The 12,386-nt window shown below is 39.9% G+C and overlaps 1 protein-coding gene and 2 long non-coding RNA genes across 8 annotated transcripts in view; 1 reads left to right on the forward strand and 2 right to left on the reverse strand.

The window, feature by feature from the left end:
* Window positions 1-3,333, reverse strand: part of LOC140514305 (uncharacterized) — a 29,157-nt gene extending 25,824 nt beyond the window's left edge. The window contains exons 1-2 of one of the 2 annotated variants that reach the window (XM_072624486.1): window positions 3,215-3,333; window positions 2,090-2,192 (exon numbers count right to left, since the gene is read on the reverse strand). The gene's annotated coding sequence lies outside the window, so the exon portion shown is untranslated. Of the gene's footprint in view, window positions 1-2,089; window positions 2,193-3,209 lie in introns of both variants that reach the window. The other variant, XM_072624487.1, reaches the window with a different exon arrangement.
* Window positions 3,334-3,354: 21 nt separating this feature from the next.
* The window catches only part of LOC140514306 (uncharacterized), a 25,297-nt gene continuing 16,265 nt past the window's right edge, over window positions 3,355-12,386 (forward strand). For 3 of the 5 annotated variants that reach the window (XR_011970539.1, XR_011970536.1, XR_011970540.1), the window contains exons 1-3: window positions 3,355-3,666; window positions 7,941-8,177; window positions 11,719-11,938. This is a non-coding gene — a long non-coding RNA (uncharacterized lncRNA). The remainder of the gene's footprint in view (window positions 3,667-7,940; window positions 8,178-11,718; window positions 11,939-12,386) is intronic. The other 2 variants (XR_011970537.1, XR_011970538.1) reach the window with 2 other exon arrangements.
* LOC140514307 (uncharacterized) lies at window positions 5,090-10,301 on the reverse strand. Its single transcript, XR_011970541.1, has 2 exons — window positions 10,237-10,301; window positions 5,090-6,833 (listed from the first exon to the last, which is right to left on the reverse strand). It is a non-coding gene; the product is annotated as an uncharacterized lncRNA (long non-coding RNA).

Here is a 12,386-nt window from a genome sequence, read left to right on the forward strand (position 1 = left end):
TACAGAAAGACAGAGACAGGATGGGAGGGACAGAAAGAGGAAAGCAGGGAAGGAAAGAGGGAGAGAGAAGGGAGAGAGAGAAATAGAAAGATAAAGAAAGAGAAGGAGAGGGAGAGTCAGGCTGTGTGTGTATATGCATATGTGTGGGGGTGGGTGTATGTCTATATATTTATCATTTGCATCAGATATTATAGGAATAGAAATTAGAGCTATGGTTCCACTGATATAGTGAATGCCTGGATGAAGAAACGTTTTCTAGCCTAGAAAATTGGAAGCCACAAAGACGGAAGTACTTAGTGTCTTGAATCTAGTTACATCATCCCATAATATGGTGCGATCTAGTCCATGGGATCATGAAGAGTCAGGCGTGACTGAATGACTGAACAACAAAAAACCATTTGTCAGTGAATGTGTAATTTACCTAATTTAATATGCATATAATTATTATATAACAATATATTATACTCTTAATCAGGAGCTAAATATAATTTAAATGAAGCAATTAGAAGGGTGATGGGGGAGCAGGGTGAGATATGTTGAGCCGATATTATTTTAGAGAGCTTAACATTCTAGTCTCTGAACTTTAGAAGTGCCTGGGGACTGAGAGGTCATGAGATCACAGATTCAGAGTTAGGAGACACAGAAGAAGCCAAGCTCCTCATTTTACAGATGAGGAAACTGAGGTACAGAAGGGTTAAATGGATTGGGCAAGGAGCTGCTGCTAGGAAGTGTCTATTCTGTTTTGACTTTCTTATATTCCAACTTCGTTTTTTTTGTATTTTGATGAAGAAATTGGGGACTAAATTTAGGAAAGTTGGTCACATTACTCTGAGTGTGGCACAGGTACCACTCAGCCTCCAGACCCCAAGGGCAGCTGCCAACCCTCCTCTTTCTGCCTCTTTGTTACAAGCAGTGTCAGGGATTAACATGATACAATGTTAACACTGCAACTATCTCACTATCTGTCACCCTATGGATCATGGGTAAGGTTAGGCAAATAGTTTATAACTTGAAGGACAGGGTTCATTTGGGATTTTCAGTCTGTCTCACTAAATCTTGCCTCTCTGTTGGCTGAAAGCAAAAATGGTCTTATAAAGAGCTGTCACTTCAAGTTTTCAAAGTTAAAATGAGCCCAACATGGCTCATTGCAGCTTTCCTTCCAGGGATCCTGCATTTGTCAGAGCTTCCAGGGGCAGAGGGAAGTCTTCAGGGGTCATTTTGTTTCCTCGGGGCTGAAGGGAGGGGCCATTTTCCTCACCTGTCCTTAGTCTCATCTGTCCACTACTCACACCCTCAGTGCAAGTTTGGGATGTTGTTGCTGAATGCCTTTTCTCTCTTTTTTGTTCCTTTTCTCAATTGTGTGTGACCCATCAGTTTTGATTTCTTTCTATTTTCTCTCCTTCCCAAATATCCTTGTGTAGCACATTCATGCGAGATGGCTGTTTCAAGCTAGGGGAATCCTCTGAGGTCCATTCCAGAGGTACTCCCTAAACCTTGTACAACAGGAGCCAGAGTCATTCTAGCACCAAAGGTCATGGAGAATATTACCCAGAGCTGACACAAAGAGGGTTATGGTTATAGGGGTAGCGAGGGGGATAGAGTGAATAGAGAACTCGGCCTGAAGTCAGGAAGACTCAACCTGCTGAGTTAAAATCTGGCCTCAGATGCTTCCTAACTGTGTAACCCTAGAAAAGTCATTTCACCCTGTTTGCCTCAATTTCCTTATCTGTAAAATGAGCAGGAGAAGGCAAATGGCAAACTAGTCCAGGATCTCTGCTGAGAAAACCCCCAATGGAGTCACAAAGAGTTGGACATGACTAAAATGCCTGAACAACAACATAGGCTAATTGTAGCCACAATCTAATCCCTCAAGGCAGCTTTGGGAAGCCAGGGCGCTCAGAGTTGTCCTGTGTCTGGAGACATTTGTTAGGGGCCTTTCTAGGTCACTAGTTCTGGTTCAGGGGTTGAGGCTGAGGGCTTGTGCTGGGCTTGTATTCAAAGAGACAGACGATGTTTGCTCTGGCTGCTAGAACTTCTTAGGGGCACATGCATGGAGGCTACATGGGAGCGATGGAGAGATGATGCTTACCTTTCACAGCAGGTCAAAGCTTGACTCCATACCCTCTTTTGCACCTCATACTTCTCCACCACTCTGACCTCTTATGGAAAGTTTCAGAATTACATGATGTCACCTGGAGGGTTGAAGAAAGGAAAAGTCAGGGACAGAATCACTCCCTTTTTAAAAGTTTGCTGAGCGCCTCTTCCTGCTCAGTAGTCAATAGGAGATCACTTCATTACCCCCAAAGTATTCAAGCTGTTGTTATCAAGTTGTTTCAGTTGTGTCTGAATCTATGATTGCATTTGAGCTTTTCTTGGCAAAGAAAAGTGGAATGACTTTACATTTCCTTCTTTAGCTTATTTTACAGAACTGAGGCAAATAGGGTTAAGTGACTTGCCCAGGGGCATGTAGGTGGTACGTGTCTGAGGCCAGATTTGAACTTAGGTCCTTCTGCCTCCAGGGTTGGTATGCTATCCCCTGTGCCACCTAGATGCCCAAAGTATTCAAGTATTGAGTCATCTATGACTGACTAGAACCAGTCGGGGAGCTATGACATCTCCAAAGTGTACAAGCTTTGAGTGAAGAGCGTATGGACAACTGAAAACAGGCAGGAAAAATATTACATATTCTCTGAATTTGTGCTTATAGTATTATAATATATAAAATATTATATCTATTATGTACTACATACAATAGATTATATGTATATATTATACAGCTTTCACCAGCTCACATTGACTAGACACACACACGCACACCACACACTCACATATATATACATTATATATTGTTTTCTGGTTGTACAAGTGTGAATAATCATGTGCATTGTGTAGTCTATTGCACAGGGTGTGATAATGTTTGTATTTTTGGTGCTTACTCCCTGAGTGACCTTGGGGAAGTCACTTCCCTTCCTGATCATTAGTCTCCTTAGACCTGGTTAAATGGTGATAAGTGATGGGATTATTGCACAGTAAGATTCAAAATGCATGAGGACTTCAGAGTGACATGGGAATACTCATCTGAATTGATACAAAACCAAGAACCAGGAGAACAATATGTGTAGTGACTACATTATTGTAAGGGGGATACAACACTAAACCTCAGATGAAGCACAAGGGTCACTATTTGTTCCAAAAGACAGATAACGAACCTCACCTCCCAACTCTTGCTGGACCAGAGGGTTCTGTGGATGTCTGAAGTTGGATATCCTGCCAGAAACAGTCATGTCGGTTGGCTTAACTGTCTTTCTTTGTTCCAAGAGTTCTATAGGTGTGAATGTGTGTGGGGGAGGGGGGTTGGGAGGGATATGTATCAGAAAGTGGTTGTGGGATGAAAAATAACGTTAAAAAGAAAAAGATCACGGCTAAATAAGTACATTAGCACCAGAAAGGGAAAGTATTCCTCTTTTTAATATCCTAGATGTCTCTAGGAGAAGTTGGTTCAAAGAGGAAGGGAATCTCTCAAGAAGAAATTTGGAAGTCACCAACAAATTGTTCCAATGAAGAGGAAAAGAGAGGCTGGATGTCTAAAGATGCTACATGGGGAAATAACAGACCAACTCAGACTTTTAAAAAATGGAATAAGGAGACAAGAACAGGCAACTGAGGGTGAGTGAAAACCAGACAAAATGAATCGACCTTCATTTTACTTCTGTTTCAAGAGCAAGAAATTGAAGATGAATGAAAAGTAGGCAGAATGAATCAACCGTTATTTTACTTCTCTTTTCTAAGGAGAATAATTTTTTGGACTAAGAAAGGGAAAGAAAAATTGTCTAATGGGGAATAGAGGCTAAAGGTAAATGAGCAGAACACCAGTTTTAAGATAACCTAGTGAAAGGACACTCAAGGTTGCTTACTGAGCCACTATTGGTGATACTTGAAATATCATGGCAAGTATGAGCACCATCCAAGACTAGAGAAGGGTTCTGGTTTCTACTTTCATCCCAGTACCTAGAACAGTGCCAGGTCCCACAGTAGACAATTAATAAATAAGTGTTGATTGATTTTACAAAAGAGAAGAAGATGAAGGACTTCTTCTGACTGGCTGTTTGATGATGAATTTGACTGCTGGACTTCTATGTTTGATAATCCTTAATCACTTAGAATTTGTGTGACCTGTTTCATGAATTTGTTTCTTCATCTCTAAAATGGGAGTAATAATTATGCCCATAATATAGGGTTGTAGTGAGGATCAAAGTGATACACACACACACACACACACACACACACATATATATATATATACACACACATATGTATATATATATATACACATAGACACATATATGTAGTATATGATATAGATATATAATGCTTTGCAAGCAAACTGTAAAGTATTGTATAAATGTGTTATTATTATAAATGCTATCCTTTTCAGTAATCCATTGTAGGCTGCTCTGCTAAAATGATGATTTTTCTACATCTAAAAAATTCACAATTACCCTTAGTGTTATTCTGGATCAGATCAGTTCAGTGGAATGATTTGGGGCCTCCATTATTCAGATGTCTCATTTTCTGCCATAAAGGTATGGTTTTATCGTGAGGTTCCTTCTCTGTTCTCTTCCCCTGATCCCCCTACTCAATGCAGTTGCTAAATTTCCCTATAAGAAGGAACTGTCCAGAATATTCATGTTTATGTAAGCCTTGAGATATTTTAATTTTTAGTTTAAGTTTAAAAATGTACCACAAAGAAATGCAGCCAACACTTGCTCAAGGTTCGTCGTCAGTTCTTCAGAGACAAAATGTTTTCCGTAGCTGCTGTTGCTGCTGCCACCAGAGTTAATCACTCACTTTTGGTATGACCAATCCCAACTTTTTTTTCAGACCAATCTAACTTTTCTGGGTCAGGGGCAGTCTTTTCCCCAGTTGTGAAGTGATCATTAGTCCTCATTAGTTATGAGGACTTTTTAAATTACTTTTCCCATCTGTAGGGAAATTCATTCAAACCCACCCAAATATCCAGTTAGAGAAATATGCAAATATGTCCTTCTTCCTAAAGGCCATCACCACTAAAATGTCAAGTGAAAATAAGTAGATGCTTTAAACATTTATTAGGAAGGAAAATCAAAACAACATTGTCCATAATTATTCAATGTATTGACAGAAAAGAAAAATGATTCCAAGTTCCTCTATTCAGCATTATCCTTACATCAAAAACAGATTGAGTTGATCATGCAATGCAAAATCAAGAGTCACTTTAAGATTTATCACAGTAAATGTTGGCTTCAGTAGGTTATTCTTCATGGCTTGGTGGTATACTGTGATGTAATATGCCTTGGGACACAGAATTCAGTGGTGCATTTATTCCTCCAAGGCTCTAATTTCTCAGTCCTCCATGGTCACTGGCACTACTTCTCTGAAAGATAGTTTCTACAAGTTTAGGAGTAAGTGCAACATTGAAGCAGCATCAAAATGGGAGCCGTTATTGTTAACTAATATGATCACATATCTCTTTCTCCTGAGTGGAGATTTGTAGAACTCTTCATATTTCATTTCAATGGACCAAAAGCTATCATATCATTTCTCCTCTCTCATTTAGATTAGCTAGAATAACTTTCAGTTCTAAAAAAATGAGATCCCATTCAGGGTTCATTAGGGATAAGGTTAGGAAGCAGATCTGTGACATCATTGATTATGTGATTTCAATCCTTATATTGAGGAGAGAGGAAACATTTTTATTCATGCAGGTCAGCGCTTTCTCCAGTACTCAGAATCTTTGAGAGTTCCCCAGAGCTTGAGGGATGAAATGACTTGCCATTATTTGTTATAGGGTTTCTGGGTTTCCACTATGCTACCCATCACTTATCAACTTATTAACAAAATGTTGATTTTTTTTGACATGGCACATGATTCCGTGAATTTTCTTTTTAAAGTGTTCTTCTTATTAGAATGGCCTTTCTTATATTTTAAAATAAAATTTAAACATTTAAAAAATATTCAAAAGTAGTATTATATTACCCACAAGTACATTTTATATTTCTTTCATAGTCTTTGTCACAATAAGGGTAATTTTTTTGAGGACTAGGGAGAAACTAGATAGATTGAGTCATGATGCATTTCTGGTTCCCCTCCGCCCCACATCTATGCCTTGGTCACATCTTGCATATTGGTGGTCATTTCTTGACATCCTGCCTTACCTAGGGGTCTGGCTTCATGGGTTCCTGTTACCGGGGCAATGAAACCTTGTCTCTAGTTTGTATTATTTAGCATTCCATGATAGTGTTGTTAATAACAATGCTAATGAATATACTTTTAGGTTACAGAGTAGTTCTATGTTTTGCAATTACTAGGAACGATGTTTGGAGAAAAATGGTTATTTTGTACTTGGCCTTTGCAGATGATTTCTCTTAAGATATAAGATGCATGTGCATTTTATTGTCTTATCTTTATCCAAAAAAGTAATAAAACACTTCCCAGAAATTAGCAAAAGTAATAGTAGTGGCATTTGCTGCACTGGGAGTAGCAGTTACATTTTGGCTTACTGTTTGATTGTTAATAGGGGGAGTAGGGGGAGTAGTTGGGGGATTGGGACCGCTGGTGTTAGTATTGGGGGGGTGTGTACCGTTAACAACAGGATTAGGAGGGGGAGGAAGAGGGGGAAATGGCCCTGGTCTTGGAGGATAAGGCACAGGAAGAAAGGGAAGCCGATTAAAGGGAGGAAATCTGTATGGGAGAAATGCATTGTGAGGAGGAAGTGGAAAAGGTGGTGGTGGTGGAAATGGGCCCCGAGGCCCATGGTGGTTTGGACCCTCATGTCTTCTGTGACATTCACCGAACTGTAGAAAGAAAAAGAAAATCATCCATTAAGGATAAAATCATTATTTTAAGTTATATGGTAGAAAGTTCTTGCATTTCAGTGACCATTTCTATAGTAATATAGTCTTGTATGTTATAGAAGAATAGATCAGAGAAAAAGGAATTTGAGCTTCTTGTTTTATCTGGAAGCCCAGATTCTTTGTCTGTAGCTTTGTTACCTTATTCATGGATATTAGCTGGAAGGTCTATCTCATGCTATTCATGAGAGAAGCAACTGACTTCCTGGATCCCATGAAGACTGATCACAGACTGAAATGCTGCTTACGATACCTATTGAACTAATTCTGTTGTTTGTTAAATATGAAAACAGAGTTTAGAGAGATGTGCCTCCTGTCAGCTGTTTGCTTCTCAGGTATTTGCCCAATTCCTCTATCTTTTCTATTAGAATGAATTTTGGCCAGAAGTTGATATCCCTCCCTTGTAGGGGAACTCAGCTACTGCCTTAACAAGAGAAGATTACCTGTAGAGTATTTCCACAGTGGCCTGTATTGGTGTGAATGTCTATGTGAATATTGTCTCATCCCTTCAGTAAAAGAAGTTGATCTTACTTGGGGTCTTACATGTAGCCATTCATTCATTTTCTCATTCACTAAATAAAGATTTATGAAATGGCTTACTACATGTAATCACTTTGCTGTGTAACATGGGTTATGCAAAGACACAAAAAATGAAGTCTCTTGTCTGCAGAGAAGGTAAATATGTATAAAAATCATTTCAATACAAAGCCCCATTAGATAGGTACCATAGTAGGGCTACACATAATAGTTGCAAGGAAGTTTATTCTATTTCTGGTTTTCATGGGAGAAGGATGTGGGGGAAGGAGTACATGAAGAAAGGAGTTAAGCTAAATCAGAAAAAGAAAGAAGCTTTGTAGATGATTTGTAGGGCCTTGGACTAGGGAGAAGGCCAGTCTCAAATCAGAAGGAGGATTTAAGGAGAATTTTAGATTGGGGTCTCCCTGTCTTGCTGAAGCTGAAAGTGCAGGGGACACTCATGGGATGTGATACCATTGTTGATTGGCATGGGAGCTTTAACCTGCAACTTGGGTTGGTTTCACTCCTCCTTAGGAAGCCTGGTGACCCTCTTCCCACTCCACTCATGATGGTGCTGGTCTTTGTGCAGACTACTTATTGGCTCATCCCACTGTAGCTCAGAACCCTCAAGTGATCCTCCAACCTGGGCGACCCCAGTAAGAGATGTTACAGGTATATACCACCATACCTAGTTGATTTCGAGGGAAATGGAAGAAAATTTGAAAGAGAACAACCTCTAGGTCTCAGTACTGTCCCAGATTCTACTTTCAGGTAAGATATTGGTGAAATGTACTTAGGGTAACAGGGTAAATGTTAGCAAAACATTTTTAAAGGCTAAAATCCTTCACCACTATGAAGCTTAGGGGAAACTGTGCTGGAAACAATGAAGGAAACAGACTAGAAGCTGCAAAAGAGAGGAAAGAATCTGAGGTGGAGGAGGGGAAATGAAACTTGTGAGGAGGTTGGAGCAAAGGTATTCTATGGAGGAGAAAGGGAAGGATGGGGACATTTGTGCTGTTAGAGTTAACAAACAGACCTGAGACTTGTCCTAAAGCTCCCAGGAGGAGGAAGTAGCTGTTGTTCTTCCAATAATGACACAGCTATCAGATGAGAACTTTAGCAAGGATTAAAGGGGAAGCCAGTCAATAAACATTTATCTAACACCTACTATGTGCCAGACACCCATACTAAATACAGGGGATTACATAGTCCTGGTCCTCCAGGAGCTCACAATCTAATGGGGTTGACTACATGCAAACAATTATGTACAAACAAGCCATGTACAAGATAAATAGGAAGTAACCAGAAGAGGGAAATGGGAACGTTAAGGGGAATTGGGGAAGGTTTTTTACGAAAGATGGGATATTTGCTGGGACTTGGAGTGAATAGTAGTGGTGACATATAATTGCCTTTTCAGAGGCAATGAGGTTGCTGTTTTCTAAACTAATAAAAATTGTAGAGTGGACTGTTTTCTTTCCAGAGCTCCAGGGTTTCAAAACGTAACTGAGGATCTCCCAGGACTTAGCAATTCAGATCCCAACTACCCTCTTTCAGAAATAAGAGGTCCAGGGTGTGTGTTCCTCACTCTTACTCATTTAAGTGAAGCAGATCAGAGAAAAGTTGAGTTGGAAGAGGAGCTAGCTCAGTCATAAACAACAAATGGCCGAGAAAGTACTCAGATGGAAGGCTGATGCTGACTTAGTGGCACAGTCTTCACCTGCAATGACTAGGGTTGGGGAGTAGGGAGCAGGGAAACATGGGCCAGAGCTACAACTCAGATCCAGAGCAGATATACCAGGACTGTGGAAGTACACACTGCTCGGGTTTGCCACATCTATGGTACAACTTCCTAGGACTGCAAGACTAGCAGCTTTTGAGAGTTCTGCCAGCTTGCCAGATCAGATGGAGGGAGAGAAAGTTTCCTTTTACAATGTTTTTTTTTTTTTTTTTGCATAACCTCTGATCCTAAGTATTTGAAAGACTGTATACTAGCAAAGGGGCAGTGAAGGGGTACAGTGGATAGAGCATGGGGCCTGGAGTCAGGAAGACTCATCTCTCTGAGTTCAAATCCAGCTTCAGACACTGACTAGTTGTGTGACCCTGGGAAAGTCACTTAACCCTCCCTGTCTGCCTGATTTTCTCATTTGTAAAATAAACTGGAGAAAGAAATGGCAAACTTCTCCAGTATCTTTGCCAAGACCATGTGACCCTGGGCGGGTCACTTCACACTGTTTGCCTCAGTTTCCTCATCTGTCAAATGAGCTGGAGAAAAAAATGGCAAATCGCTCCAGTATCTTTGCCATGTGGACTCTCCCTGAACCTTGCCACACCTGCTTTATCTAATGAGGAGTCAGGAATACCTACATTCAAATCTGACCTCAGACACTTCCTAGTTGTGTGACTTGGTAAGTTACTTTAACCACGGCCTTCCTCAGTTTCCTCATCTATCAAATGGGGGTAATAACAGCACCTATCTCCCAGGGTTGTTGTAAGGATAAAATGAGATAATGCTTGGACAGCACTTTGCAAACCTTAAAGTGCTTTATAAATATTAGCAATTATTATTATTATTAGAAAATGATGTTTCAAACACAAAATGTGTTGGCTAGATTACTTGAGTTAAATGAGGAAGGGCAAAGAATTTTTTAAAAATGAAACTAAAATGTTATAAATTAATTCATTTACTGCATAAACAAGTTGAATTTCAATGTAAAACAGACTAAACATATATAGTGGCTTATTAACTGCTTTTATATAAAGGATCAAATTATCTAAAATCACAGTCAACGACAACAATAAGAAAAAAATGGTCAGGATGGATAACACTTACTGAAAAGCAAGCCGTGAGAGTCACCAGGAGGACAGTCAGGGATGACGCCGTCTTCATTTTTGCTGCTTCGTGAAAGCCGGCACACAGATTGTTTATGGTTAGAAATAGTTATGGAAACTTTTAAGAGACAATGTTCTCTGTAATTAGTTTAGAAGAGATTCAACAGTTTGTTACATAAGATGGTGACAGCAAGTTAGGATGTTATTGTCCCTAATAGCAGCAGAGAGGCCGTGTGGCATCTTTTTGAGTGAACTGACTTTGGACGCAGGGAGATTCAGGTTGAAATTCCACCTCTGTGACATATGACCATGGACAAGTCATGCAACCCTTCATTTTCCCAAGTAACTTCCTAATACTCTAAGGTACAGACAAGTGGCTGATTTTCACTGGTAAAAGAGTTACCACATGGAAAAATTCCTTACACTGATAAAATCGCCATCTGGATATTCCATTTTAAATGATTATTAATTACTAGCAATAGCCTACTATTATATAGCTTCAAAGTATTTACAACATACTAAGTGTTCTTGTGTCCTCTTTTCCTCTTGGAGCTATGCCTTCCCAGGATGATGCAAAAGGCCAGGAGATATTGGGTGGTTGGGGGTAGTGCCCTATCCCCCTTACTCTTCCCTGCCCATGGCCAGCTTGAACTCTTTCAGAACTCATCCAAGGTGCCCAGGCAGCAAGAATACTTCTACTGGTGTCTTCCTACATGCCTGGGTGTTTGGATGAAATGGAAGTCAACAGCTCCATTCCTTCTGATGAAATGTAAGACCTCTCTCCATTACAATAGTGATCCTTCCAGAAGAGAGGAGGTAAGAACTCCTCCTCAATGTGTCTCGTGGGGTCAGAGCCACATAAAATTGACCCTTCTTTGGCAGAACCCTACTGGTGTCCTATCTTGGAGACTTTCTAAGATTCTAAATTTAGGCTTCCCCTCCTGACATGACTATCTGCTTTGGACCAAAGATTGCCAGCTAAGCTGAGAGCGATGCTTATTATTGTTTCAATTGTGTCTTCATGACCCCATTTGGAGTTTTCTTGGCAGAGTTACCGGAGTGATTTACCGTTTTCTTCTCCCACTCATTTTTTATAGATAAGAAACTGAGGCAAACAGGTTGAAGTGACTTGCCCAGGGTCACAGAGCTAATAAGTGTCTGAGACTGGATTTGAACTCAGTCCTCCAGACTCCAGGACTGGTGCTCTATTCACTGAACCACTTAGCTGCCCTGAGAGAGATTAAACAGACTTTTTTATTTTCCTTGATTGGGTTGTGGCTTAAAACAGTATATGGAGTAAAAAAACTGGTCATGTAGGTGCTTAATAAATACTAGTTGATCGATTTATTGATTCATCCTTAAAATGGGGTTAATAATTGCAACCACCTCCCAGGGTTGTTGTGAGAATAAAATGAGATAATATTTGTAAAGTATTTTGCAAACCTCAAAGAGTTTCCTGTCATCTTCCTCCTCCTTCCTTTAGCCTTTTATGGATAAAGAAAGAGAGCCTTTAATAAGCTGTACTTGCCTTGGCCGAAGGTACTAAGTGTCAGAGTGGATTGGAACCCAAGTTTGCTTGACCAGCTGCTTGGCCCATTGTAGATGCTTAATGAAGGCTAGTTGACTGAATGACTGACTCCTAAAAGGATTTGGAATCAGCCTCTGTCACAGTCTATTTTATCTTCAACTGAGCATTTCAGAATGTGAGTATCAAGAAGTCTACAGGTAATATGATGCAATATTGACATAGCTATGCAGCAGACAATGCCTCAAGACCCCATTATCAATGTTTTTCTTCAATACATACTCTTACAGATAACTTGAAGATTAAAAGAAAAAACAATTAGATTATGGTTCCAATTTTGCTCTAAAAATATGCAGCAACAATTCCTTTTTATAGTAGTTTAAGGTTTATAAAGCACTTTCCTCCCAACCAGCCTGAGACGCAAGTATCACAAGCGCTTTTCCCCATTTTGCAAATGTAAAAATGGAAATTTAGAGAGGTGAAGGGAATTGCCCAAGATTACATAGCTACTAAAGGGCAAAACCAGCACATGAATGCATGTCCATCAATTCCAAGCCTAGAATTCTTAAATTCAGAGCCTTTCTTGTTATGAGGAATCCTTTTCTTAAAGTCCTACTAAATATTAT

This window comes from Notamacropus eugenii, chromosome 7 (genome assembly GCF_028372415.1).
Source record: "Notamacropus eugenii isolate mMacEug1 chromosome 7, mMacEug1.pri_v2, whole genome shotgun sequence".
NCBI lineage: Eukaryota > Metazoa > Chordata > Mammalia > Diprotodontia > Macropodidae > Notamacropus > Notamacropus eugenii.